The sequence below is a fragment of the Quercus lobata genome, chromosome 4 (assembly GCF_001633185.2).
Source record: "Quercus lobata isolate SW786 chromosome 4, ValleyOak3.0 Primary Assembly, whole genome shotgun sequence".
Lineage (NCBI taxonomy): Eukaryota > Viridiplantae > Streptophyta > Magnoliopsida > Fagales > Fagaceae > Quercus > Quercus lobata.
This window is the reverse complement of record NC_044907.1, coordinates 64,357,588-64,383,301: the sequence shown is the minus strand read 5'-3', so window position 1 is coordinate 64,383,301 and position 25,714 is coordinate 64,357,588. Positions and strand designations below refer to the sequence as shown.

Here is a 25,714-nt window from a genome sequence, read left to right as displayed (position 1 = left end):
GCACATTCACTGTTGGGGTCGCGCTGTGTCTCTTCCCCAGCGGACTGCTCCGACTCAGAATGTTCCGTCTCCTCGCCTACATCAGGAACTGTGGGAGAGTCGAAAGCGATTGCCTTCCATTTATAGCAGGAAGAGCCTTGGCTTTTCATCGGCGACATGGTGAGAAGACTTGGTCGGAGAAGATGGGTACGAGTGTTTAAAAGGGAAAAGATAGTGAAGAGTAAGAGACGGAGAATATGTGTTCTTGGAAAAGAATGAGTTTGTGTTTAAAGTGCAGAAGGATTCCTCCTTAAATACCCAGATCATTAATAACGGCACGAAGGAAGGCGACGGGTCAACCATCAGAATGGGATGAAATTAACAAAGCGGCGGCTATGCTTAGAAAAAAACTACCAAACTGGGAAATTCGAAGAGACAACCCTGTTCGTAGTAGGAAGGGAAAAAAAAAAATATATATATATATATATATATAAGAAGGGGTCCACAGCTTAAGAAAAGACCCGCGAAAAAAGAAGAAGAAAAAGATGAGAATAGAGAAGGGAAGAAACGTCTTTTCATTCATATATGAACCACAGGAACGTTTCATATGTTCAGGGGGCTAAATGTTGAGGGCCATTTGTGAGAATCCAGGTGGAAAGAAAGAAAGCCCAATAACAAGGGCAATAAAGAATTGACAAAGCAGACAACAAAACCATTAGGCCCAAGCGGTAGGAATAATGGATCACACGCCTAAGAAATAAACAAATGAGTCTTGAAGAGGCAAGTGGGCTCAAAGAAGCCCGGAAAGAGAGAAATAGCATTCCATGGGCAGTGTATGAGGTAGAAAAGTGAGAAAGGGCCACCGCAGGCTCAAAGTAATGCAAACTAAGAAAGTAAGGGGTTTATGGTAGACCCATAAACCCCAAGTATGAGAATAAGGTTATTGGGTCAGGGAAGCCCAATGAAGTTAGTAAAAAGCCCATGGGAATGTATAATTAGCAAAAAGGTCGAGGAAGTTCAAAGAAAGCAAACGGGTCGAGGATGCCCAAAGGAAAGCCAAAAGGGACATAGGAGCCCACAAATAAAAGCAAACCAGTGGCCATGCCAAGCCATTGAGAGGAGGAATAAACGGTTGGCCTAAAAGAGGCCCAGTAGGATTAAGTTATTACAGCAGGAATAACAGAATGACATTGTAAGAAATAAAGGAAACCAAGGAATGGGCCAAAGAAAGGTAAGACCCATCATCAAATAAAGCCCAGCTCTTGAAAGGAGCGGGAAAACAAAGAGCAGCCCATATAAGAGGTCAAAAAACACGAACGATGAGCCTCCAGACCACGGCAGACGAATGGGCAGCAGGCAAGTTTTGGACACATATGAAATGAAGGCATGCGTAAGGCTCAGGCACCACCAGCTTGTACCCAGCTAATACAAAGTATGGTGAGGTCGGGGGGTCAGAGGATCAGAGGGCATGGTTTGGTGGTGGGGAGAGGGGAAAAATCTATTTTTATGGTTCCGGCTCAGGCTCTTTCTGGGAGGTGTCCTGCTGAGATGACTTACTACCCAAAAAAGGCAAGCTGAGTTGGAACCATTAGGTGCATGCCATGAGGGATAGGGAGAGAGAAATAACCCAGACCGTTGCAGGAAAGGGTGCCACGGTAGACTAGCAAACAAAATACTCTTCCTTGTCTGGCGATGGGAGGACGACACACAGACAAAACAGTGATGGTCAGCCGGTACACCCAGATCAGACAAAGGAAGTTAAGAGTTAAAATAGTGAAATAGGGTCACGGCAGACACTATAAAAGGAGGGTCTTATCGTGAATAGGGGAAGAACAATGGAACTTTGACTAAGAAATAGAAAACTTAAAAGAAATAGCAAAGAAAACGAAGTGAGAAGAAAGAAAGAAATAGTGAGAATTAGAAAGGTGGGCATGCACCGGTAGATTAGTCCCTTCTCTCCCTCATGAAATCCGGCTCTCTGTAAAAAAACTCGAAAGTACCTACGCAGAAAACCACTCAGGCCCGTTTCCCTCAGGGCGGTTAACCTCTATGGCAGGATTTTCTCCTGAGAGATTGACTGCTTTGAGGAGGAACGTTCTCCCCTTTGTGGTTCTGCTCCCGTGGATTGAATTTCCGGTTGATTTCCTCTAATATTTCGACTATCCCATGTTTATAAACATTTGAAGTCCTCTGTTATGCATTTTTCACTTCCGTAAAAAAAGAAAAAAAATAGTATTGTTATTGTAATTGATTTTAAGGGCTATTTAGTCAATTCCCCATTAAAGTGGCTAGATATTTTTTGTTTATTTTATTATTATTATGTCTGCCTGCCACGATTTGTTTGAAACAGTTTCGCTTGCTGTGAACACGTCCCTGGCAGATTTGGCATAGTTTGCGCACAAGCCGGACCAACTTAAGTTGAAGCTGGGCCGGTCCTGACTCTCTTATCCAGAAAACTTGGGCTTAGTGTAGTAGGAGGTAGCCCAACACCACTAGCACAGCCCACCCCCTTACATTTTCTATTTTCAAAAACTTGTTTTTGGGAATATAAAGAAAAAAACAATTTTCTTGTATTTTTGAAATCAAAAACATGTTTGATTAGTTGAAATTTAAAAAAAAAAAAAAAGTTTTTTGAAGCAAAAATAGAAAATACTAAAATATGTTGTTACTAGAATTTGAACTCTAATACTAACTCATTAAGGATTTGAACTCTAATGCTAACTCATTATATGAGATAGATTCATTAAATTAAATGCATGTTTTCATTGACTTTTGAAAATTAGAAACTGAAAACAGTTTTTTGTAGGTTTTCAATTTTCTTCACAAATTGAGTTTTGAGAACAGTTTTTTTTTTTTTTTTTTGGGTCCATTTTGGGTTGCTAAACAAGTTTTTTATTTTCAAAAATAGAAAATTGTTTTTTAAAATAAAAAAAATAAGGAAAAAAACAGACATACTCTTAAGTATTTTTTTTAAAAAAAATTCTCTTGGGTCAATGGAAGGGAAAAAAGAGTTCAAAACAGTTCAAGTCAATAACTTACAATAATGAGATAGTAATTTATTAAAATCAAGTCAATAATGGAACGGGAAAAAAAAGTTCAAGTCAATAAAGTAGGGGAAAGGTTCAAAACATACCAATGTTTTCAATGTTATAACTTAATGTTAAAAGGAAAATGCTAACGTTTTTAATTTGAAAAGCTGCCTTACAGTTCCAAAGTACCATCCAGTTCTTGTCAAACACCAATGCAGAGCTTTTCATGCATCTTCTTTCTCTCTCTAGTCATAGAACTCTCCTCTGGAGCTGATATCATAGCCTCAATGTAATTCATCATCAAGGGGGAGACCTTAGTTTCCCCCGGTCAAAGGTTTGAGTTGGGTTTCTTCTCTCCTGGTAATTCCAGGAACCTATATCTGGGAGTATGGTATAAAAAACTTCCTGGTACTATTGTATGGGTTGCCAACAGAGAAAACCCACTTACAGATTCATATGGAGCTTTGACTTTGGCTGAAAATGGAAATCTCATCATTACAGACCAAAATAATCACACTGTTTGGTCCTCCAATTCTTCAGGAGCGGAAATGCCCATTGCACAGCTTTTAGAGACTGGAAACTTTGTGGTTAGAGAGAAGGCTAATACTAATACTGAAAACTATTTCTGGCAAAGTTTCGATTTCCCATCAGACACACTGTTATCTGGCATGAAGATGGGTTGGAATTTTAAGACTGGTCTTAACCGAGTCTTGACGTCTTGGAAAAATGCTACTGATCCTTCTAGGGGGGAATTTACTTACACATTTGACGATCTTGGCTTGCCTCAACTTGTTTTTCGCAAGGGATCAGAGAAGAAGTTTCGCACTGGTCCGTGGAATGGACAATGATTTAGTGGTGCTGTTACGAACATAAACCCAGTTTTTAAGCCCAGTATTGTGTATAACAAGGATGAATTGTATTACATGTATGAGGCTACTGATAATTCTGTTGTTACAAGAGTTACTTTGACTGAGTCGGGTTCAGTCCAACGTCTTTTGTTGAATGAAGGGAGTGGCGAATGGGGTGTAATGTATTCTATGCCGAATGATCTCTGTGATGTTTATGCACAGTGTGGTGCTAATGGAATTTGTAAAATAAGCAAAAGACCAATTTGTGAGTGTTTGAAGGGATTTGTTCCAAAACATCAGAAAGAGTGGGAAGTGCTTAATTGGACTGATGGTTGCGTGAGAAGAATACCACTGACTTGCGAGAAGGCAGAAGGGTTTCTGAAAGTTGAAGGAGTGAAATTGCCAGACTTGGTCCAGTTTAGGTTGAACGAAAGCATGAGCCTTAAAGAATGTGAGGCAGAGTGCTTAAAGAATTGCTCTTGTATGGCTTATGCTAACTCAGATATTAGAAATGGAGGCACTGGATGTTTGATGTGGTTTGATGATCTAATTGACATAAGGGAATTCATCGATGAAAAAGGGGAACAAGATGTTTATCTTAGAGAGGCAGCTTCAGAACTAGGTATGTGAAAACTCTTCATCCTATTACTTCCTTAGTTCTATACAAATGTATAGTTCATTACACATGCACCTGAAAGAACAAAAATAAAAAATTGTCCAATGAAAAAGAAAGAAGGGTTGAGTTTCATTATTTAATATTGGCATTGCATCTGTTCTAGAGAAATTGGGAGATTCCAGTCCAAAGAAGATGAGACTATTAATCATATCAATAACTTGTGGGATGCTTGTTCTTGGACTGGCATGCTGCTTCACAGTTTGGAAGAATAGAACAAAGAAAAGAGGTGAGCATACATACTCATGCACCTTTTTAAAATTGTCCAGCAAAAACAAAATCATATTAATGACAAAGTGGCTTGTAATTCCTTTGCATAATTAACACCTTTTTATCACAGTTGCTTTACTGTCTTGTTCAATTTCTTTTCTGATTATGCTTGATCAAATCTTAATCCCATGCATTCTGTAATTTCATTTGGCGTTTACTACACATACTTTGGAAATTAAACTCATCCTTTTACATTAATACAGCATCCTGAAATTTTCTCATTTTATAGGAAAATTAACCAATGAAGTCGTGGAGATGCCATTGTTTGATTTTGTGATGCGGGAGATGAAAGAGAATTATTATTTAATATTATTTATTTTTGCAAGTCAATTGTATTTTTATGTTTTAGGTCCCAGTAGTTTATTGGGCTTTTAGTATTTTAATTTAGAAGCAAGGGCATTTTTGTAATAAGGCAATTAGGGTTTCTTAGCCAATTAGAACTAGGGTTTAGTAATCCTTTATAAGCTACCTATTGTACTCCTTGAGGAGATAGTTGATATTTTGATGAATGAAAACAATGGCCGTTTGGTCTTTCTTTGGTCTGGTGCTGACTCCAGGTCTACCCTAGGTGCTGACTCCTAGTGGTTTCCCGCTTGGTGCTGACTCCAAGCAAAGCCTAGGTGCTGACTCTTAGGTCATATCTTTTATTTTTCCGTTCTTTCAATTTTGTTCTGGTTGTCCTGCGTCAGTTTTGGTATCAGAGTAAACACCGATCTGTTGAGGCATCATTGCAAGAAAAAAACCAGGAAAGTATTTTTTTTTAAAAAAAAAATTCATTCAGTGCCTGTGTTTCTCATCCCATCAAATCACAATTCAGATCCATAAAAGTCAGTGCCGCCATTAGCCTCCATCACCGGCAGCATCCCCATCACACCGACAACTTCCAATTTCATTGTCCAGCACCACCACAACGACAATCCAGCCTTCAAACCACCATCTGCTTACATGCTCCAATCGATCAAGCCACCAGAAGGTTACCCGTCAACCAAAGCCCTTTGACCCAACAACCAACAAACCCCATCTGTCAATCTTGGCCACCATTGAAGCACCACCCAGCTGCCAGGAAAGCCAGCCACCTCTGTTCTGCGTTGCCACAAGCCCACCAAACTCATGAGAGCTGTGATCGAGACTTTGCTGGACCCAACTGCGATGCCAAGCTCAACCCGATCCAATAAGGTAACTCGTAAATAGTCTGTGTTAAAATCCTAAAATCCCAGCACACTTCTCTTTGCAATACCCAATCCATATGACCTCACGTGATACATAACTTGTGACCTACCCATTAACCCCAGCACAAACCCGTGTAAAAAAAAAAAAAAAAAAAATCTTTACCTGGCCCAATTTTCCCTTTAAAAGTCCACCCATCAGCCCCATTTCCTAACAAACGCAAGCATATGCCTATTGTTTGACAACTCAGTACTATACTAACCCATAAAACCTTGCCTGACCAAAAATAAAAGGGCAGAAAATTAAGATTTAGTCTTTGTGTATTTTGCCTCAAAGTTGGAGCTAGAAAATGACTTCCTTTGATAAAAAGCTTGAGAAGCAGCTTAAAGATAGAGAATTTGAGAAGCAAATTAAGGAGGTTGGGAATAGACTTCTTAACCCTCCTTCCTCCATTGATGATCTTCTCACTCTTCTTGATAAAGTTGAAAATTTGTTAGCGTATGTGGAGCAAGAACCATCCAAATCAATGCGAGATGCACTTTTACCCTCAGTGAAGGCATTGATCACTGATAAACTTTTGAGACATGTTGAAATGGATGTGAAGGTTTCAGTTGTATCTTGCATTATTGAGATTACAAGGATAACAGCACCAAATGCCCCATATAAGGATGAGCAAATGAAAGAAATATTTCAGTTTATTGTGGCAGCATTTGAAAATATGCCTCATGTGTCTACTCACTCTTACAAGAAGGTGGTTTCAATTCTTGATACCATTGCAAAGGTCAAGTTATGCTTTGTGATGCTGGATTTTGAGTGTGATGCATTGGTTGTTGAGATGTTTCAAAGTTTCTTAAAGATAATTAGGTCCAACTATCCACCTTTTGTACTTTCAGCCATGGAAACAATTATGAATTTGGTCATAGATGAAAGTGAAGACATTTCTTTGGATCTTCTCAGTTCACTTTTTGCTATTGTAAGAAAAGCAAATCAAAATGTTTCACCTATTTCGTGGACATTGGGGGAGCAAATAATCACTAGGATTAATGCCCAGCTAGAAAGGATAATGGCACCCTCTCAAAAACTACCCAGCGAGCTTGAGGGTGCACATGATGTGAAAGTTGAAGTTGTTGAATGTGCTTCTGATCAACCCTCCACAGTCCTTGAAGATCTACATCTTGGTGAAGTCAAAGAGGTTGGAACCAAAGTGCTTCCTATGGCTCATAAGGTTCAAGAAGAGATTATACTAATTCCACAAATTGATTTTGTTATTCCAAATGAGTTTGATGCGGTGGAATTCAAGGTTTTTCTTTTCCACATGCTCCCTAAGGTGATTTCAAACTTGAAACAAGTGTTGTTTGTCAGCATCCTAATCCTTCAATGCTTTAAAACTCGAGGTCGAGTTTTCTCCAACCAGAGGAGAATGATGCGGGAGATGAAAGAGAATTATTATTTAATATTATTTATTTTTGCAAGTCAATTGTATTTTTATGTTTTAGGTCCCAGTAGTTTATTGGGCTTTTAGTATTTTAATTTAGAAGCAAGGGCATTTTTGTAATAAGGCAATTAGGGTTTCTTAGCCAATTAGAACTAGGGTTTAGTAATCCTTTATAAGCAACCTATTGTACTCCTTGAGGAGATAGTTGATATTTTGATGAATGAAAACAATGGCCGTTTGGTCTTTCTTTGGTCTGGTGCTGACTCCAGGTCTACCCTAGGTGCTGACTCCTAGTGGTTTCCCCGCTTGGTGCTGACTCCAAGCAAGGCCTAGGTGCTGACTCCTAGGTCATATCTTTTATTTTTTAGTTATTTCAATTTTGTTCTGGTTGTCCTGCATCATTTTGCTACCATTTTGAGGTCAACCAATAACTTCTCCAGCACAAATAAGATAGGTGAGGGCGGTTTTGGCCCTGTTTACAAGATAATATAATCTTGGCCCTTCAGTTATTCATTGTGTGAAATCTAAATTATACTCTTTCTCTTTGACCTTATTATTTTCATACCAAAACTTGAAGGGTGAGCTATTATTGGGACAAGAAATAGCAGTGAAGAGGCTCTCAAATAGTTCCAGCCAAGGTCTTGAAGAGTTTAAGAATGAAGTTATTATGAAATCCAAACTTCAACATCGGAATCTGGTCAGGATTCTGGGCTGTTGCATTGAAAGAGAAGAAAGGATGCTAATCTATGAGTATATGCCCGACAAAAGTTTGGACTATTTTATTTTTGGTTTGACTCTAAATCTGATTTTTCTTTTGTAACACACTAATTATAAAACAGAGGCCTCTGTTTTATTTCTACAACAAGCAAGCCTAATTTATTTATTTTTATGTAAAATGCATGGCAGATCAAAATGGAAGAGCATCACTGGATTGGCAGAAGCGCTTTCAAATTGTTGTGGGAATTGCAAGGGACTTCTTTATCTCCACCAAGACTCCAGATTAAGAATTGTTCATAGGGATCTTAAAACCAGCAACATTTTACTTGATGGTGAATTAAACCCCAAAATTTCAGACTTCGGTATAGCAAGAATTTTTGGAGGAGATCAAGTGGAAGCAAAAACAAAGCGAGTAATTGGAACATAGTAAGTTATATTAATAATTTCCTAGGATGTGTTTCATCATTTCCAAGTACTAAAATTTGATATTTTACAGTGGATACATGTCTCCAGAGTATGCAATTGATGGGAAATTTTCAGTCAAATCAGATGTTTTTAGTCTTGGTGCACTAATGTTAGAGATACTTAGTGGCCAAAAGAACAGGGGATTTTCCCATCCGGATCATCACCATAATCTTTTGGGGCATGTAGGTACAAATTATTAAATAACATACTGTTCTTTCTCTTGCTTAGATTATGCATCTCTTACATGTGTCATATTAAGCCCATACAAATTGTAATTCATTTAGGCTTGGCTGCTGTGGAATGAAAACAAAGCTTTGGAGTTATTGGATCCATGTTTGAAGGAATCATATGTTAAACCTCAGTTTCTAAGATGCATTCAAGTGGGTCTATTATGCGTTCAGAAACTTCCACAAGATAGGCCAGCAATGTCATCTGTGGTTTTCATGCTGGGCAATGAGGGGGTACCAATTCCTCAACCTAAGCAGCCTGGTTTCTTCATAGAAAGAAATTCCAATGATGCAGGTGTGTCAAAAATTGTAGTTGGAAGCCATACTGAAAGTGCAGTCACTATAACAATAATGGAAGCAAATATAACGGAAGCATCTACTTTTGCAATTGGGAAAACTTGATGCATCACGATATGAGATAAAAAATCCAGGAGTTTAAAGTTTGTGTCATCTTGAGAAATATTAGTCTATTTTTCTTGAGACGTAGGAATTTATCTAGCGTGAGGATGACCATTGTCAGAGTGATTTTTCTTGAGAAGTAGAAATTTATCTCATTGACTAACATCTTAGGCGATATTTGGACACAAATTTGGCTAAGAGAAAAGGCATGTAAATTACCATACTTGAGCAAAGGTTTCAGTGGTTATGGCTGAAGCAATGGTGCTCCGGTGTTCATGTATTCTTATCTTTCTAGTGGATTAATTTCTAAATATAACAATTTCTTATTTTATTGGTAGATAATTTCTTCTTTTATGCATGTTTTAGAAGTTGAGCCTCAATGAAATGGCAAGTGGCTTCCACCAAAAGCAAAAAGTCAAGGGTTTGAGTAAGGGAATCAATCTCTCTAAAAGAAAAAAGGAAAAAAAAGGTAAGGTTCCCTTACTAGCCGTAGTGTAAATTCTGTTGCTGAACCTACATTTGAAGAAGCATGTTTTGGGTACAAAATGAAAGTACAACTCCTTGAATGTATCATAAATTTTCCAATTAAATTCAATTATATAATTTCTTTGTCCAATGATGCACATAGTTGACTTTAATTGTCCTTCGGAGAAGATACATTTTGTGTTGTATTTGTCAATACAATCATGTGGTTAAATTTAATTGGGAGTACTAAGTTAGAACTCCTAAAGAATCGTACATAAATTTTGCCCGCCCTTAATTATGTCGTAACACACCTATATATAGCTTTTTGTAGTATAAGGTAGTGAACTTAAATTAGCACTTCTATTCACAAGAGCGTTGCTTGAATCTAGGAGGGAAACCCCTTCTTTTCTTTTGGGGATGCTCCAGAAAGCTTCATTCAATATCAGGAATTTTACAAACCCCAGCCCCAACTGCATACACTTCTACAACAGAGTAACATAAGCTCGGACGAACAGACACCACAGCCAATTATCAGTTATCACAACACAACCTATTGGGTACAAACCAACTGACAAATCCAAAGAAATTTACTTCAAGAACTGAGAAACTGAATTCACATCACAACAAAGGACATTTTAAGAAAAGAATTCTTGAAAGCCCCTTTAGATTTGACTTGAGCTCTAACTACTCATTTTTTACAGTCTGAGTAATGGAAACCTCAGTCTTTATATTCCCAACATGAACCCAAACATTCTTCTGAATACAAATATGGTACATAACTACTTACAAACTTAATTTACAAAGCACTGCTATGAAGTTGCTCCCCTTTAAGTTATGCAATCCCTAGTTGACTACATCCCAACAAGACTTAGGATTATTAACGGGGCAGCAGATCATCACTTAGATGATCTCTGCTTTCCAATTAGATTATGCAACAAAAACACACTAGGAGCCCCTATTGTAGTCCCATTGCAACAATCTGACCCAGGTACACAAACTATTCTTGAACACAAGCCAACCAATAACTGAATGCTTGCAAACAACTAAAGGAAACTAGACTATTTCCCAACATGGAGTTTTTTGCTTCTTCAATCTAACCACATTCCAGTCTTCAGTAGAATCAAATTTTCTTGATTAGGATGGCAACCACAGAAGCTGAAGAACTTTATCACCAACTTCAACCAAGCATATCAGGCCTTGATGTACATTTTCAGATTATTAAAAAAAAAAAAAAAAAACTGTGAAATAGACTCTTTCTATTTCAAATGAAACCAAGAGAATCTAGTGATAGTGTGGGTGTGTTTTAGCAAGTGATGTTCATAACATAATAGAATGGAGTCAATAAGGAAAGTGGTATTATGTACTCAACCAGGGATGAACAAGGATGCGTGAGTAAAATTGGTACAAAAGCACATTTTTTGGGGGAGAGAAATTTGTGTAAAGCTTCAAAGCTATCACTGAATCAAAAATGGGATTAACAAATATTTAATATTGATAGAAGCTGAAAATGGGATTGAGATAAAATAGATAATGTTTAAGCAGCTGTGGTTTTTTCTCAACAGGGTTTCTTAATGTATGGGGTTAATTTTGCATTTCAGAGAACTCAAATGGCCTATTCATAAACCCACAAAAATTCCTAACCTTTATTTTAGTTATTAAACATTAGGAGAACAAGGGTTCCAATCCCCCATTCTTCATTGTTGTAACTATCAAATAATAAGAATAAAAAATTTTATAGCTCTCTTATCTATCACACCACCTGGACTCACAACTCTATATCCTTGAAAAAGAGGAGCACACAACTACATGTTTGACCATATTAAATCTAAGAGCAATGCTATAGACATAAAAAAATTTACAACATTTGAGTTAAAAAACTTTTGTTGGTTTTTGTTGGATCTACCATTGACATCACTTTTTTATTTACCACCAACAATCTAACACATCAGTGTAAATTTTTTGGCATTTATACTCTCTAAATCTAACAAAGTTAACACATGAACCGAAAATATGGGTCAAAGAGAAATTCCACATTGTCTAGCTGGCTACTCTCAACTCTAGTCTCAACAACTCAAAAGACAAAATAGATCTCTATATAACAAATTTCAGACCGTTGAGGTTGTAGATTGTGATTTGTGTATTATATGTGAAAGTGATGTTACACTAACATAAAAACTGGAAAAAAGTTGCTGAAGAGGAATCAGAGCCGCCGCCTCACATCTCTAGAAGTCTTTCTCCTTCACCTCCTAGAGGGCAAGTTTGGTCTTGACTTACCTGCTCGGCTGGTCCCCTTTGTGTTTGTTGGGGTCAGCTTAACTTTCTCTTGGAAAAAACTAAAAAAGAAAAAAAAAATTGACAAAATGGGCTGAGCCATGGGGATAAAAATCTGTGCCTCTGCGGATAGTATATGCATATATTACTCTTTCTATGTAAAAGAGATGAACCATTTGAAAATCAATGGAAGCCTTTACCTATCTTTTTGTATACTCAATCTTGCCCACCTTCTTACGAACCTCCATTACACTAGACACTGTTACTCCAACCCAATCAATCAGAGACGGTGACACTTTAGCTTCAGCTCGTCGAAGATTTCAAATGGGATTCTTCAGCCCAGATAATTCAAAAAGCCGATACGTTGGGATATGGTACACCATATCTTCTGGGACAGTTGTTTGGGTAGCCAACAGAGACACTCCACTGAACGATCACTCAGGAGTTTTGAAGGTCACTGACGGAGTTGTTATCCTTCTCAATAGCACAAATAGTACTGTTTGGTCATCTAATACATCAAGAACTGCAGAAAATCCAGTTTTACAGCTCTTAGATAATGGAAATCTTGTGGTGAAAGACAGCAATGTTGATGACACACGGAACTTTTTGTGGCAGAGTTTTGATTATCCTTGTGACACATTACTACCGGAAATGAAACTCGGAAGGAACTTCGTAACTGGCTTAGACAGGTTCTTAACATCTTGGAAGAGCACGGATGACCCTACTCAAGGTGAGTTTTCATTAAGGTTAGATCTTCCAGGGCTTCCACAACTGGTTGTCGAGAAAGGAGACACAATAAAGGCTAGACTAGGGTCATGGAATGGTGTCGGTCTTACGGGATATATTGGTTTAACACGTAATCCACTATATGTATATGAATTCATGTTTGATGAGAATGAGGTCTATTTCAAGTACAAACTCAAAAATAGTTCACTTTTCACAAGACTCGTGGTAAATCCGTCTGGAATTGCACAACGGTTCACATGGCTGAATCGGACAAACCGTAGGGAGCTATTCTCAACAATCCCAGCAGATCAGTGTGCAAATTATGCCTTCTGTGGGGCAATGCTAGCTGCAATATTGATAACACTCCCGTATGTGCATGCTTGGAAGGATTCTTACCCAAGTCTCCAAAAGCAAGGATTCAGTGGATTGGTCTGATGGGTGTGTTCGAAAGACTCCATTGAATTGCAGTGATGGTCCTGATGGAGATGGCTTCCTAAAGAACACGGGGTTGAAATTGCCTGATACATCTTCTTCCTGGTTTGATAAGACTATGAGCCTCAAGGAATGTGAAGAATTGTGTTTGAAAAACTGCTCTTGCACAGCATATGGAAATTTAGATATCAGGAAGGGAGGTAGTGGCTGCTTGCTTTGGTTTGGTAACTTACATGATATTAGAGTATTTGCAGATGGTGGAGAAGACCTCTACGTAAGATTGGCTGCTTCAGAACTAGGTACCATTTTAGCTTTAAACTTTTTTATCTCATTTTGGTTTCACTTTTCAATTGGCCAAATATAGGCTAGCTGGAGTATTTGTTTTCATTTCGGACTTTTTTCTCCATGTTTTCTGGGGTGAAGGGGAGGAAGTTGGGGATTTGTAAATATAAACAAAATTGGTAGACACTACAGAATATCTTTTAAAGTTTTCTTGTTAAACTGCAACATATCTATAAGCTAGACGATTTGAAATAAATGTTTTCAAAGTTTGCCTGTTAAACTGCAACACATCTATAAGCTAGACAATTTGAAATGTATGTTTTCAAGGGAGATGTTAAAGGTGCAAATCCTTCCTTTCCCAACTATAGAATTATTAAAAAAAAAAAATGTGAAAGTGAAGCATGTGGGACATATTGTTGTCAACATAGTAACGTCAAAGAAGTGGTGGCTTTGGTGCAGTAAAGATGTGGCAGCAAAGGACTTACCGTTGTAGACTAATGCCGAGATAGATTCCCTTTCATTTTTTCAGTTGCATAATTTGAGGTGGAATACTCTAAGTCACCCGCTGTTTTGATCTTTCAGATCATGTTGTGAAAAAGAGGCGCTCCAGCAAGAAGAAACAAGTAGGAATCATGATTGGCTCTGCATTATTGTCCTGGGAATGATAATACTTGGATTAGTCTCACACATATGGAAGAGGAAACTCAGAAAACAAGGTTCATATTATAAGACATGGAATCTAATAATTACTGATGCATGATAGAAGACTTGTAGGCTTGTAGCTAAGAATTTTTTGATAAAAAAACTGGTGAATTTTTGTTCAAGTCCAACCATCTGCTATTATTTCAGCAATGACAAAATGAAATCGTGGGAAGGAATGTGACAATGTGGGCTGGAAGGAAGACATTGAGTTACCAATATTTGATCTAACAGCTATTGCCAATATGACTGATAACTTTTCAAGAGAAAACAAGTTGGGAGAAGGTGGCTTTGGATCTGTGTTCAAGGTAAGAACCTAAAAAATTTAGCTATAATTGTTTTCCAAAATATGCTGACTTTTCATCTTTTTCAGGGTACATTGCGGGAGGGGAAAGAGATAGCAGTAAAGAGGCTATGAAAGAATTCCGGACAAGGATTGAATGAGTTCAAAAATGAAGTTATTTTAATTGCAAAACTTCAGCACCGCAATCTTGTGAAGCTTCTTGGTTTTTGCATTGAAGAAAGTGAAAAAATGTTAATCTATGAATAGATGTCTAACAAAAGCTTGGATTCCTTTATTTTTGGTTTGAGCTTTTGAGCTTTTAAACCTGACTAAATCATTGACATTCATAATATTAATCTTATCATCTTTCAATAATAAAATTGTTTGTTGAGAATCAACTGGATTTTTATTGACATAAATGTGAAATTGGCAGATCAAACAAAGAGTAAATTGTTGGATTGGCATAAGCACATCAACATAATTGTTGGGGTTGCTAGAGGGCTTCTTTATCTTCATCAAGATTCTAGATTGAGAATTATCCATAGAGATCTCAAAACTAGCAATATCCTACTTGATAACAACATGAATCCAAAAATTTCAGACTTTGGACTAGGAAAATCATTTGGGGGAGATCAAAGTCTTGCCAAGACCAATAGGATTATTGGAACATAGTATGTACACTTTTAACTCCTTTTGTTTGTTATGTAAAGCTGTTTTTGGATTTCTTTTTCCTTGCAATAATATTTCGTAGTGGTTATATGTCTCCTGAGTATGTAATACATGGGCAATACTCAATAAAATCTGATGTCTTTAGTTTTGGAGTTTTAATATTAGAGATATTGAGTGGGAAAAATAACAGGGGATTTTGCCACCCAGAGCACTATCATAATCTTCTTGGACATGTAAGCATGAGAAACAACATGAAAGTTCAAAAACGTATAAAAACACCTTTGAACGTTTAGAACCCCAAATTACAACTTAACCAATTCAAGCAATATGTCAAACAACTAGTGTGCAGAAACTTAACTTATGCAATAATATGAAATTGGTTAAAAACTATCTAAGCCATAATAAAATAAAATCCACAGCAGATAATAAAAAGGCAAAGATAGAGAGGAAGGAAGATGCAAACACAAAGACAACACGCGATGTGTTATCGAAGAGGAAACCGAAGCCCTCGGCGTAAAACCTCTCCGCCGCCCTCCAAGCGGTAAACAATCCACTAGAAAATACAGTTGGGATACAAGAACAGCAATAGACCCTCCAAGCCTAATCTACCCAGTGCACCTAAGCCCTCCAAGCTTCTTGCTCCAACGAGGTTGCGCTGAACCTTTTTCTTTTCTAGCTTCCCGGATTCCGCTACTAGACCATAGCATCAACCTATGAAGATTGGTTCCTTCCTAACTGCTTTCCAGAAATCCAAACAACTGTCTCACAGTGATGATGATGGTGAGAACCAAGTTTGGTATAATGCCTCTCAAGGATTTGACAATGGAGAGGAAGAGAGTTGAGGAATTTGAAGAGACTCTAAGGTATAGATTGTGGGTGAATCAATCTTGTTTTTCTTTAGGGTTTCTCTCTCAAAATTCTCTCTGGAAGCTCACTCTCAATCGTGGGTAAAAGGGGTATTTATACTGGAGTGGGAGAGGAATGTGAAACGTCAAGTTTTACAAAACAGGGGTGGCTCGCAGCTTGACCTCGCGGCTTGACCAAATCGCGAGATCCAGTCGCGAGTTAACCGTATGGCCAGTTGTCCTGTTTTGTCCTGTAGTGCTCCAGCTAGCATGACTGTTCATCTTCCAGCATGCTTGGCACGTGTTCTGCGTCTGGCGGCTTACAGCCGCGAGTCACCCGCGAGTCCTAGCCGCGAGTCTCTGTTTTCTTGCACACTCTTGAGCAAACTTCATTCTATCTCACTCACTACCCTTACATCAAACCCACCTAAATACAGGGTTAATAAATGCTGAATTACAAGCAAATTTGGCACGGAATAAAGCCAATTAGATGGTTGAATAAATTCAACCTTACAATCTCCCCCTTTGGCTATTCCGTGACAAAACCCTAAAACAGACTCTAGACTTAACATGTGAGTTAGGAATAGTTGAACAAAACTCACTCACACCTAACTCTAGAAGCTGTGAAGCACTTGAATCATATGAACATAATACTCCTGAAACACAACAATACACCATGATCATTGTAAGCGGAAAATTATAAAATGCAAATGAAACAGGAAATATGTGATTAAGCAAAGATGGAGTTAAGAAACAAACCATGGCTTGATCAACCAAGTGAACACCACAAGGTAGTGATCACAGTGCTCATTCACACTTGGAATGAACACAAGGACATACAAGTTAACAAGCACAAGGCAAGACACTTGTATGTTCAACACTCAATCAATGCATAACACACAATAATATGCATCTAGGAACAATCCTTCAAGGGCACAAGAGTGACAATACATAAACCAAAATGCAGAACATTTAGATTAAAGTACTGATTACAACATAGCATAAAGGCTGCATTAAGCAAGGTACATACCATAAAGCCTACAAACTATGCATAAAACATAAACCCTAAAAGCTTACAAAAGCACATGGGTACAAACACAAAACATCCTGAATAACAGTCTACAAAACATAATATAACAACTTAAAGTGAAAACTTAAACTGAAGAAAAATGTAAAGACACTCCCCCTTAGGTAATATTCTCCCCCTCTGATCATGCCTATCACTCCCCCTTTTTGTCATGGAATAGGCTAGTCATCCTCTTCCAGCTTTCTCTAAATTTGATCCAATTGAGTTTGAAGAAAAGTAAACTTCATATCCCATCGAGTGCTTTGATGGTGTAGAGAAGCTGTGAGTCCAGACATCTTTGTATTCAACTCGTGGACAGAGGATACAATGCGATCAAGTTTCTCATCTAGGGAGAGAGTGCTGAAATGAGAGCCACTGTGAGATGCAGAAGTTTCTGGTTTGACTCTCTTCCGACTATGTCCAATGCTTGCATTGAATGTACGCATGTTGATTGGACTTGGTTTTGGGATAGGAGATTCATCTGCCGCTGGATAAATACCCTTGAGCTTCAAGATCCGTGAAATGAGACTGCAGAAAGGAACGCATATCCGTGACTCAGTTCGAAGAACCGTTTTGCGCAAAACATGAAAGATATGAGCACAGATGTCTATTTCCACATCAGAGATTAGATCATGAAGAAACAAAGCACGTCCGAGGTTCATATACCCAGTGCTTGATAAAGGGTACAAATTGTGAAACATCACAATTGTAAGCACTCTCAGTTTTGGAGAAAGAGAGGAAACACTGATGGATTTGCCATTTGGTGAGAACTCCAAGTCTTGACCAAGACTTTCTTTGAGAAGCTCCTCATCAAGACAGAGATCATCATAAACCGGTGAATGTCGGAAAATTGGTCTGTTGATGTGAAGAATTTCTGCCAGATATGTAGGAGAGACAGAAAAGCTCTTTTTTCGAACCCAGCACTTAAGTTCATCTCCTTCCACAATTGTGTTAGCATAAAATTCTTTTACTAGCTCTTCATACACGTCATCCGGATCAGAGAGAAGGTAATTCCAATCCTTGTGAGCAAACCATTTCGGAATGTCAGTGTCATGAAGTGAGGGCTGATCCAAAGCTCTTTCTAGTAATGGTTTAGCATGTAGAAAGAAATTCTCATAAGACTGATAAGCTGCATATGATCTGAACTTGTTGGGATCGAAACTCTTTGATGAAGAGCGAGTCCCTTTTGTTTGAGGCGGGTAATCATCAACATCAATTACGGGTTCCTTCCCTTTGGAACTACCTCCTTTCACAGCAGCTTTCTTGAATGGTGACATGACTAGTCTGTATTATGAACAAGAGAAATGGCAGAACACAATCCAACAAACTTTATTAGCAGTGGGTTAGTGGAAATTTAGGGACAATGAAGAAACCCTAATAGCTGGATGAAAATGGCCCAAAAATAGCAAAGAGGGACACAAACGGCCCAAATTGAACTACACAGTAGAGGGAGACAAAATAACCCATACAAGCAGCTGAAAAAGAACCCACATTCAACAACACATCAACTGGATACCACACAGGATGATTTTGAAACACCACAACAACAGCAGATTAGACAAAAATAGCTAACCCTAGCTCAGCTAATGATGAAGAACAAAACCAACAATATAAAATAGCTCAAAACAGAGACAGAAACTACCATAAGCTAAGCATGGACAAAGAGTAATAGTTGAGCTAAAAACCCATCTCAAAATCACAATCAAATGCGAATAATCCAGAGGGAAAACCATAACAACAAGTAGAAAAGAGTTCAAGACAGAAAAACCATACCTGTTACTTGATGATTTTGAGCTGAAAAGAGGCAAACAATGGAGATCGAAAATGGAGGCACGATGTGAATGGGTAAGAGCAGATGAGAAAGACAATGAACAGTCACAAAAAGATCGAGGGAAAAACAAAAAGTTTAAAAACTGCTCCTGTATTTCTAAAACACGCGATTTTCGCGACTGAAACGAGTCGCCAAAGAGTCGCCAGATCAAGCCGCCAAAACACTCAAGGACAAAAATTTGAAAAAAAATTTCTAAGTGTTTTTCGCGACTGGAAGGTCTACCTGCGAGTGAGTCGTGAGCTGAGCCGCAAAAATCTCTGAGTGACCCTCGCGACTGGACCTTCCACTCGCGAACAAGTCGCCAAAAATGACCCGCGAATACGCAACTGAGGCTCGCGACTTGACATACCTGCGATTAAGCCGCCAAAACAGGGCAAAACTGGATTTTTGAAATTTTCAGATTTTTCAAACAAAATACTTTCCAAAAATACCTAAAACACTCAAAAATCTTTTTGTACTCGATTTAACAAAGATTGAGCATGTGAAAACACATTTTATCAAGTACAATCACACAAATGAATATGGCATTTATTGAACATAAACTTGTGTGTTGTGTGTGGATATCAACAATGAGATAGTCCTTAGTCTAATGTGAAGTTTCAATGATCAATTCAACCAAGACATACACAATTAGCACTAGATCATGTGACCCATCTCAATTATAGAAGTATGTATATATGACCTCCCACAAAACTAGATAACATGACTTGGAGCTTTACATTTGACTCTACTTTTAATCAACATTTGATCTTTATGATCTTTTGAGGCAATCACCTCTCATTGTGAGAGTGATATTTGACATTTCACTTTAATGAACAAGCCTTTGGCTTTTTGAATAAACATTCACTTTAATATAAGGTCGCTTACCCTTTTTCCTAGTCAAATACTAGAATGTGCGACAGGCTTTTGCAGCTCAATATCTCTTTTCATTTGGAGATTTACATTTGGTGAGCTCTTTTTAGCAAAACAAAAATAAAGAGTGGGAAGATATATAGACACAAGTCTATGCATGTCTCAAGATCAACATAACCATTCACTAATCATTCATGACAAGTTTGAAGATCTATTTACAACAATCACAACGATTTCAAGATTTCTCCCACATAGATATGAGTGCATGAAAACAAGCAATGCTCGAAAATGCACAAAGCCATTAGCACAAAGGTACAAGGCAAAACAAGTTTTGAGACAAAAAAAACTCAACAATGTCAATCAAGCTTTTTGATTTTCTAATTTTTTATGTGATTTTTGGATTTTTGACATAAAAGAAGAAAATGATTGAACAAACAAAGAAAGAACCAACAGAATTCACAGATGAACAAACAAACAATAAATATGTTGCACAAAGTGCTAACAAAGAAGTGTGTGCCCCATCACAAACAAACTTATCATATTATAAATATGTGAAGCACACAACACATAAGAGAATCAAGGAATTGTACCAACACCAATGGTCTTACGGAGTGATTCAAACCGTGGACCATCGAGAGGCTTGGTGAATATGTCCGCCTTTTGATTGTCGGTGTATATGAACTCAAGACACACAACTCTTTCCTCTACCAAATCCCGAATGAAATGTTAACGTATCTCTATATGTTTAGATTTTGAATGCTGGACAGGATTCTTGGAAAGATTGATGGCACTGGTGTTGTCACAGAAGACACACATCGTTTCTTGAGGAATTCCATAGTCATGAAGTAATTTCTTCATCCAAAGAAGCTGAGTGCAGCAACTTCCAGCAGCGATGTATTCTGCTTCTGTAGTAGATAGAGACACTGAATTCTGCTTCTTGCTCATCCACGAGACAAGATTGTTACCAAGATAGAAACAGCCGCCTGAAGTGCTTTTCCGATCGTCTACACTGCCAGCCCAGTCAGCATCTGAATACCCAGCAAGACAAGCATTTGAGTCTTTTGAATACCACAGACCATAGTTTGCAGTACCATTCACATATCGAATGATTCGCTTAGCAGCAGTCAGATGAGATTCCTTCGGATTAGCTTGGTACCTGGCACAAACGCCCACACTAAAAGCAATGTCCGGTCTACTGGCTGTAAGGTAGAGCAAACTCCCTATGATGCTCCTATACAGTGTAGGACTTACTTCGACTCCAGATGAATCAACATTCAGTTTAGTGGATGAGCTCATGGGAGTGGAGGCATGTTTTTTGGAGTCTAGTCCAAACTTCTTGACAATGTTTCTGGCATACTTCCCTTGAGATACAAATATGCCCTCCTTTTGTTGTTTGACTTGAAGACCCAAGAAAAATGTGAGTTCCCCCACCATACTCATCTCAAACTCCTTCTTCATCTCCTCAGAAAATTCAGTAGCACGATCTTCGATGGTTGCCCCAAACACTATATCATCAACATAGACTTATGCCACAAGGAGATAATCTTCATCATTTTTGACAAAGAGAGTTCGATCGGCATACCCTCTCTTGAAACCTCTATCTAGAAGATAATGTGTAAGATGATCGTACCAGGCTCTAGGCGCTTGTTTTAAGCCATAAAGGGCTTTCTTCAATCTTAATACATGATCTGGAAAATAAGGATCCTCAAATCCTTTTGGTTGCTCAACAAATACTTCTTCATTCAGAAATGCGCACTTTACATCCATTTGATAAAGTTTGAAATTCAAGGTGCACGCAATGGACATGAGGATTCGAATGGATTCGAGTCTTGCCACCGGAGCAAAAGATTCATCAAAATCCACTCCTTCTACTTGAGTGTATCCTTGAGCTACTAACCAAGATTTGTTTCGAATTATCTCTCCATCTTCATCAGTTTTGTTTTTAAAAATCCATTTCGTGCCTATAACATGAATGTTCTCAGGCCGTGGAGCAAGTTCACACACATCATTCCTCACAAACTGATTCAGCTCTTCATGCATTGACTCAACCCAATTCTCATCTTGAAGAGCCTCTTCAACCCTTTTTGGTTCAAACTGTGCAAGATAGCAGTGATATGTCACATGATTAGCTAGCAGAATGTTTCCTTTCCTGAGGCGAAGACCGTCATCAAGAGATCCTATGATGTTACTTTCCGGATGATTCTTGATAACTCTTGAAGATGACCTTTTTGAAGTGGAAACTTCATCACTATGAGAGATAGGAGGATGAACTTCCGGAGGAGTAAGAGGGCTTGATGTTCTAGACATCGATCTCGTTTCCATTCTTGGGTTGATGGGAGTCGATTCTACTTCTGGTATAGGTTCTTCACCTTCTATATCCAAAACTTCTACCTCAACATCGGCCTCTTTGGTGCTCGGCCCTTCTACATCATCAATCATTTCCACCTTAGGTAAGGCATCATCAATCTTGACATTTCTGGACTCCATCACAGTCTTTGTTCTCTTGTTAAACACTCTATACGCTCGACTTGTAGTAGAGTAGCCAAGAAAAATACCCTCATCACTTCTTGCATCAAACTTCCCAAGATTCTCTCGATCATTTAGGATATAGCATTTACTTCCAAACACCCGGAAATACTTCACTTTTGGCTTCTTCCCATTCCATATCTCATAGGCAGTCTTCTTTGTACCAACTCGAAAGAAAATCCTATTGCCAATGTGACACGAGGTGTTGACAGCTTCTCCCCAAAATTTTTGAGGTATTTACTTGTTAAGCAACATGACTCTTGCCATCTCCTGAATCACACGATTTTTTCTCTTTACCACTCCATTTTGTTGTGGAGTTTTGGGAGCTGAAAATTCTCTTTTAATTCCATTCTTCTCACAGAAGGACTCGAATCTTGCATTCTCAAATTCCCTCCCATGATCACTTCTAACTTTGGCTATCGGAATCCCTTTTTCGTTTTGTAGTTTCTTGCACAGAATCTCCAACCTCTCACAAGCTTCTGATTTTTCTCTAAGGAATTCAACCCAAGTGTATCTTGAGTAGTCGTCCACAATAACCATAATGTATCTCTTCCCCCCTAGGCTTTCAGTTCTGGTAGGCCCCATTAGATCAACATGAAGTAACTCCAAGCACCGAGAGGTGGCTATCACATTCACCTTGTGATGACTTGCCTTAGTTTGCTTCCCCATTTGACACGCACCACAAACGGTCTTCTTCACTTTTCCAAACTTAGGAAGTCCCTCGACTGCTTCAAGTTTGGAAACTTTTGCTACTTGTTTGAAGTTGGCATGCCCAAATCTATGATGCCACAGCTCCAACATATCCACACGAGCACTTCTACACGATATGGGGGCCGTGGGAACTATTCCATAACAGTTATCTGTAGTCCGATTTCCTTCCAAAACCTGAATCCCCTCTTCATTGATGATCAAACATCCCTTCTTAGAGAATTGTACCAGAAAATCATCATCACAAATTTGAGTGATGCTCAGCAAATTCGCCTTCAGCCCTTTTATGTACAGCACATCTTTCAACAGTAGCAAACCAGGTATCTCAATGGTTCCTTTGCCTAGGACTTGAGCATGACTTCCATCACCAAAGGTCACATAGTCACCAACCTTTTCTTTGAGTGTCTTAAAGAGAGACTTATCCCCTGTCATATGGCGAGAACACCCACTGTCAAGATACCACAAACACGCATTAAACACCTTTAATGAGGTATGCACAAATAGGTTCACATGTGACAGACATTCTTGACCTTTAAACACAAACTCATCATTAGTTTTCATGCTTCTTTCAGATTGATTTTTCATTTTCAGATTCTCAATCATCTCACACAACATTCTATTCTTTCTTTTATATTTCTTAATCAGTGATTTAGATTCAGATATGCTACTGTGTAAGACATGATTCTGATTTTCAAGATATTCCAGCATGTGAACAAATACTCTAGCGTGTTTCTTAGTTTTTAACAACTCTACAAGGTCATCAGTAAGACACCTTTCAGACATATGCATAGAGTCATTTTCACAAACACTTAAGCTACAATTCAGCATGGTATATTCCAAAACAATCAACCACAACACAGGGGTCTAGGATCACACTTAGATAATAAAACCACAACAAGTGTACCTGCTCTGATACCAATTGAAAGTTCAAAAACGTGTAAAAACACCTTTGAACGTTTAGACCCCCAAATTACAACTTAACCAATTCAAGCAATATGTCAAACAACTAGTGTGTGGAAACTTAACATATGCAATAATATGAAATTGGTTAAAAACTATCTAAGCCATAACAAAATAAAATTCACAGCAGATAATAAAAAGGCAAAGATAGAGAGGAAGGAAGATGCAAATACAAAGACAACACGCGATGTGTTATCGAAGAGGAAACCGAAGCCCTCGGCGTAAAACCTCTCCGCCGCCCTCCAAGCGGTAAACAATCCACTAGAAAATACAGTTGGGATACAAGGACAGCAATAAACCCTCCAAGCCTAATCTACCTAGTGCACCTAAGCCCTCCAAGCTTCTTGCTCCAACGAGGTTGCGCCGAACCTTTTTCTTTTCTAGCTTCCCGGATTCCGCGACTAGACCATAGCATCAACCAATGAAGATTGGTTCCTTCCTAACTGCTTACCAGAAATCCAAACAACTGTCTCACAGTGATGATGATGATGAGAACCAGGTTTGGTATAATGTCTCTCAAGGATTTGACAATGGAGAGGAAGAGTTTTGAGGAATTTGAAGAGACTCTAAGGTATAGATTGTGGGTGAATCAATCTTGTTTTTCTTTAGGGTTTCTCTCTCAAAATTCTCTATGGAAGCTCACTCTCAATCGTGGGTAAAAGGGGTATTTATACTGGAGTGGGAGAGGAATGTGAAACGTCAGGTTTTACAAAACAGGGGTAGCTCGCGGTTTGACCTCGCGGCTTGACCAAGTCGCGAGATCCACTCGCGAGTTAACCGTATGGCCAGTTGTCCTGTTTTGTCCCGTAGTGCTCCAGCTAGTATGACTGTTCATCTTCCAGCATGCTTAGCACGTGTGCTGCGTCTGGCGGCTTGCAGCCGCGAGTCACAGCCGCGAGTCTCTGTTTTCTTGCACACTCTTGAGCAAACTTCACTCTATCTCACTCACTACCCTTACATCAAACCCACCTAAATACAGGGTTACTAAATGCTGAATTACAAGCAAATTTGGCACGGAATAAAGCCAATTAGATGGTTGAATAAATTCAACCTTACACAACATTCTACTCATTTATGTTTTCAAACTAAACTTTTGATTAATAGTAACGCTCTTTTAAATGTGCTGGGCTAGTTGGATTGTAGATGGACACGAAACTATATTTTATGATTTGTTTCAGGCATGGAGACTGGATTGAAGATAGGCCGATTGAATTGATTGATGATTCAGTAGGTGACTTCGCTCCATCTGAAATGTTACGATGCATTCATGTGGGTCTGTTATGTGTGCAACAACGACCAGAAGACAGGCCAAACACGTTATCTGTGGTTCTAATGTTAAGCAATGAGAGTTTATTGCCTAAACCGAGGCAGCCAGGCTTCTATACAGATTCACCTGAAGCGGATTCTTCATGTAGCACAACTTTTTCAGCAAATGAAATGTCCTTTACATCGTTTGAGGCAAGGTAAAATATCATCACTAGAAAAAGGGAAGAGGTTTCTTATGAAATTTATGTAAGAATGTGTTAAAAAATCTTTAGCTAAACAAACTGGTTTCTAGCCATTCTTGGGATAAGTGTGTATTTTGGAGAATTATTGTCTTCTTCTTAATTGAGAAATGCAAATGCTAGCCTTCTTACCTTTTCTATTCGTGGAAGTTCACTTTAATCTCTAATTAATCCTAAATTTTGATCTCAAAAATATATTTCCAATCTTGGAAACTGACACTATAATCCCAGCTATACCAAGAATTAATAATGAATAATTGTAAACAAAATAACATCAAGGTAAAACTCTGTTTATTTATTTATAGGCTGATCATGGCCAATTGGTTCCAGCCAAACTCTACGATCGTCACAGCAAAAGGAATGTGCCACCGGATTTACTTCATAG

The 25,714-nt window shown here is 38.4% G+C and overlaps 1 pseudogene; it reads left to right on the top strand.

Annotated features, from left to right (window-relative positions):
• Nucleotides 1-3,304: 3,304 nt before the first annotated feature.
• On the top strand, nt 3,305-25,291 carry LOC115985589 (annotated as a pseudogene).
• The last annotated feature ends 423 nt before the right edge of the window (nt 25,292-25,714 follow it).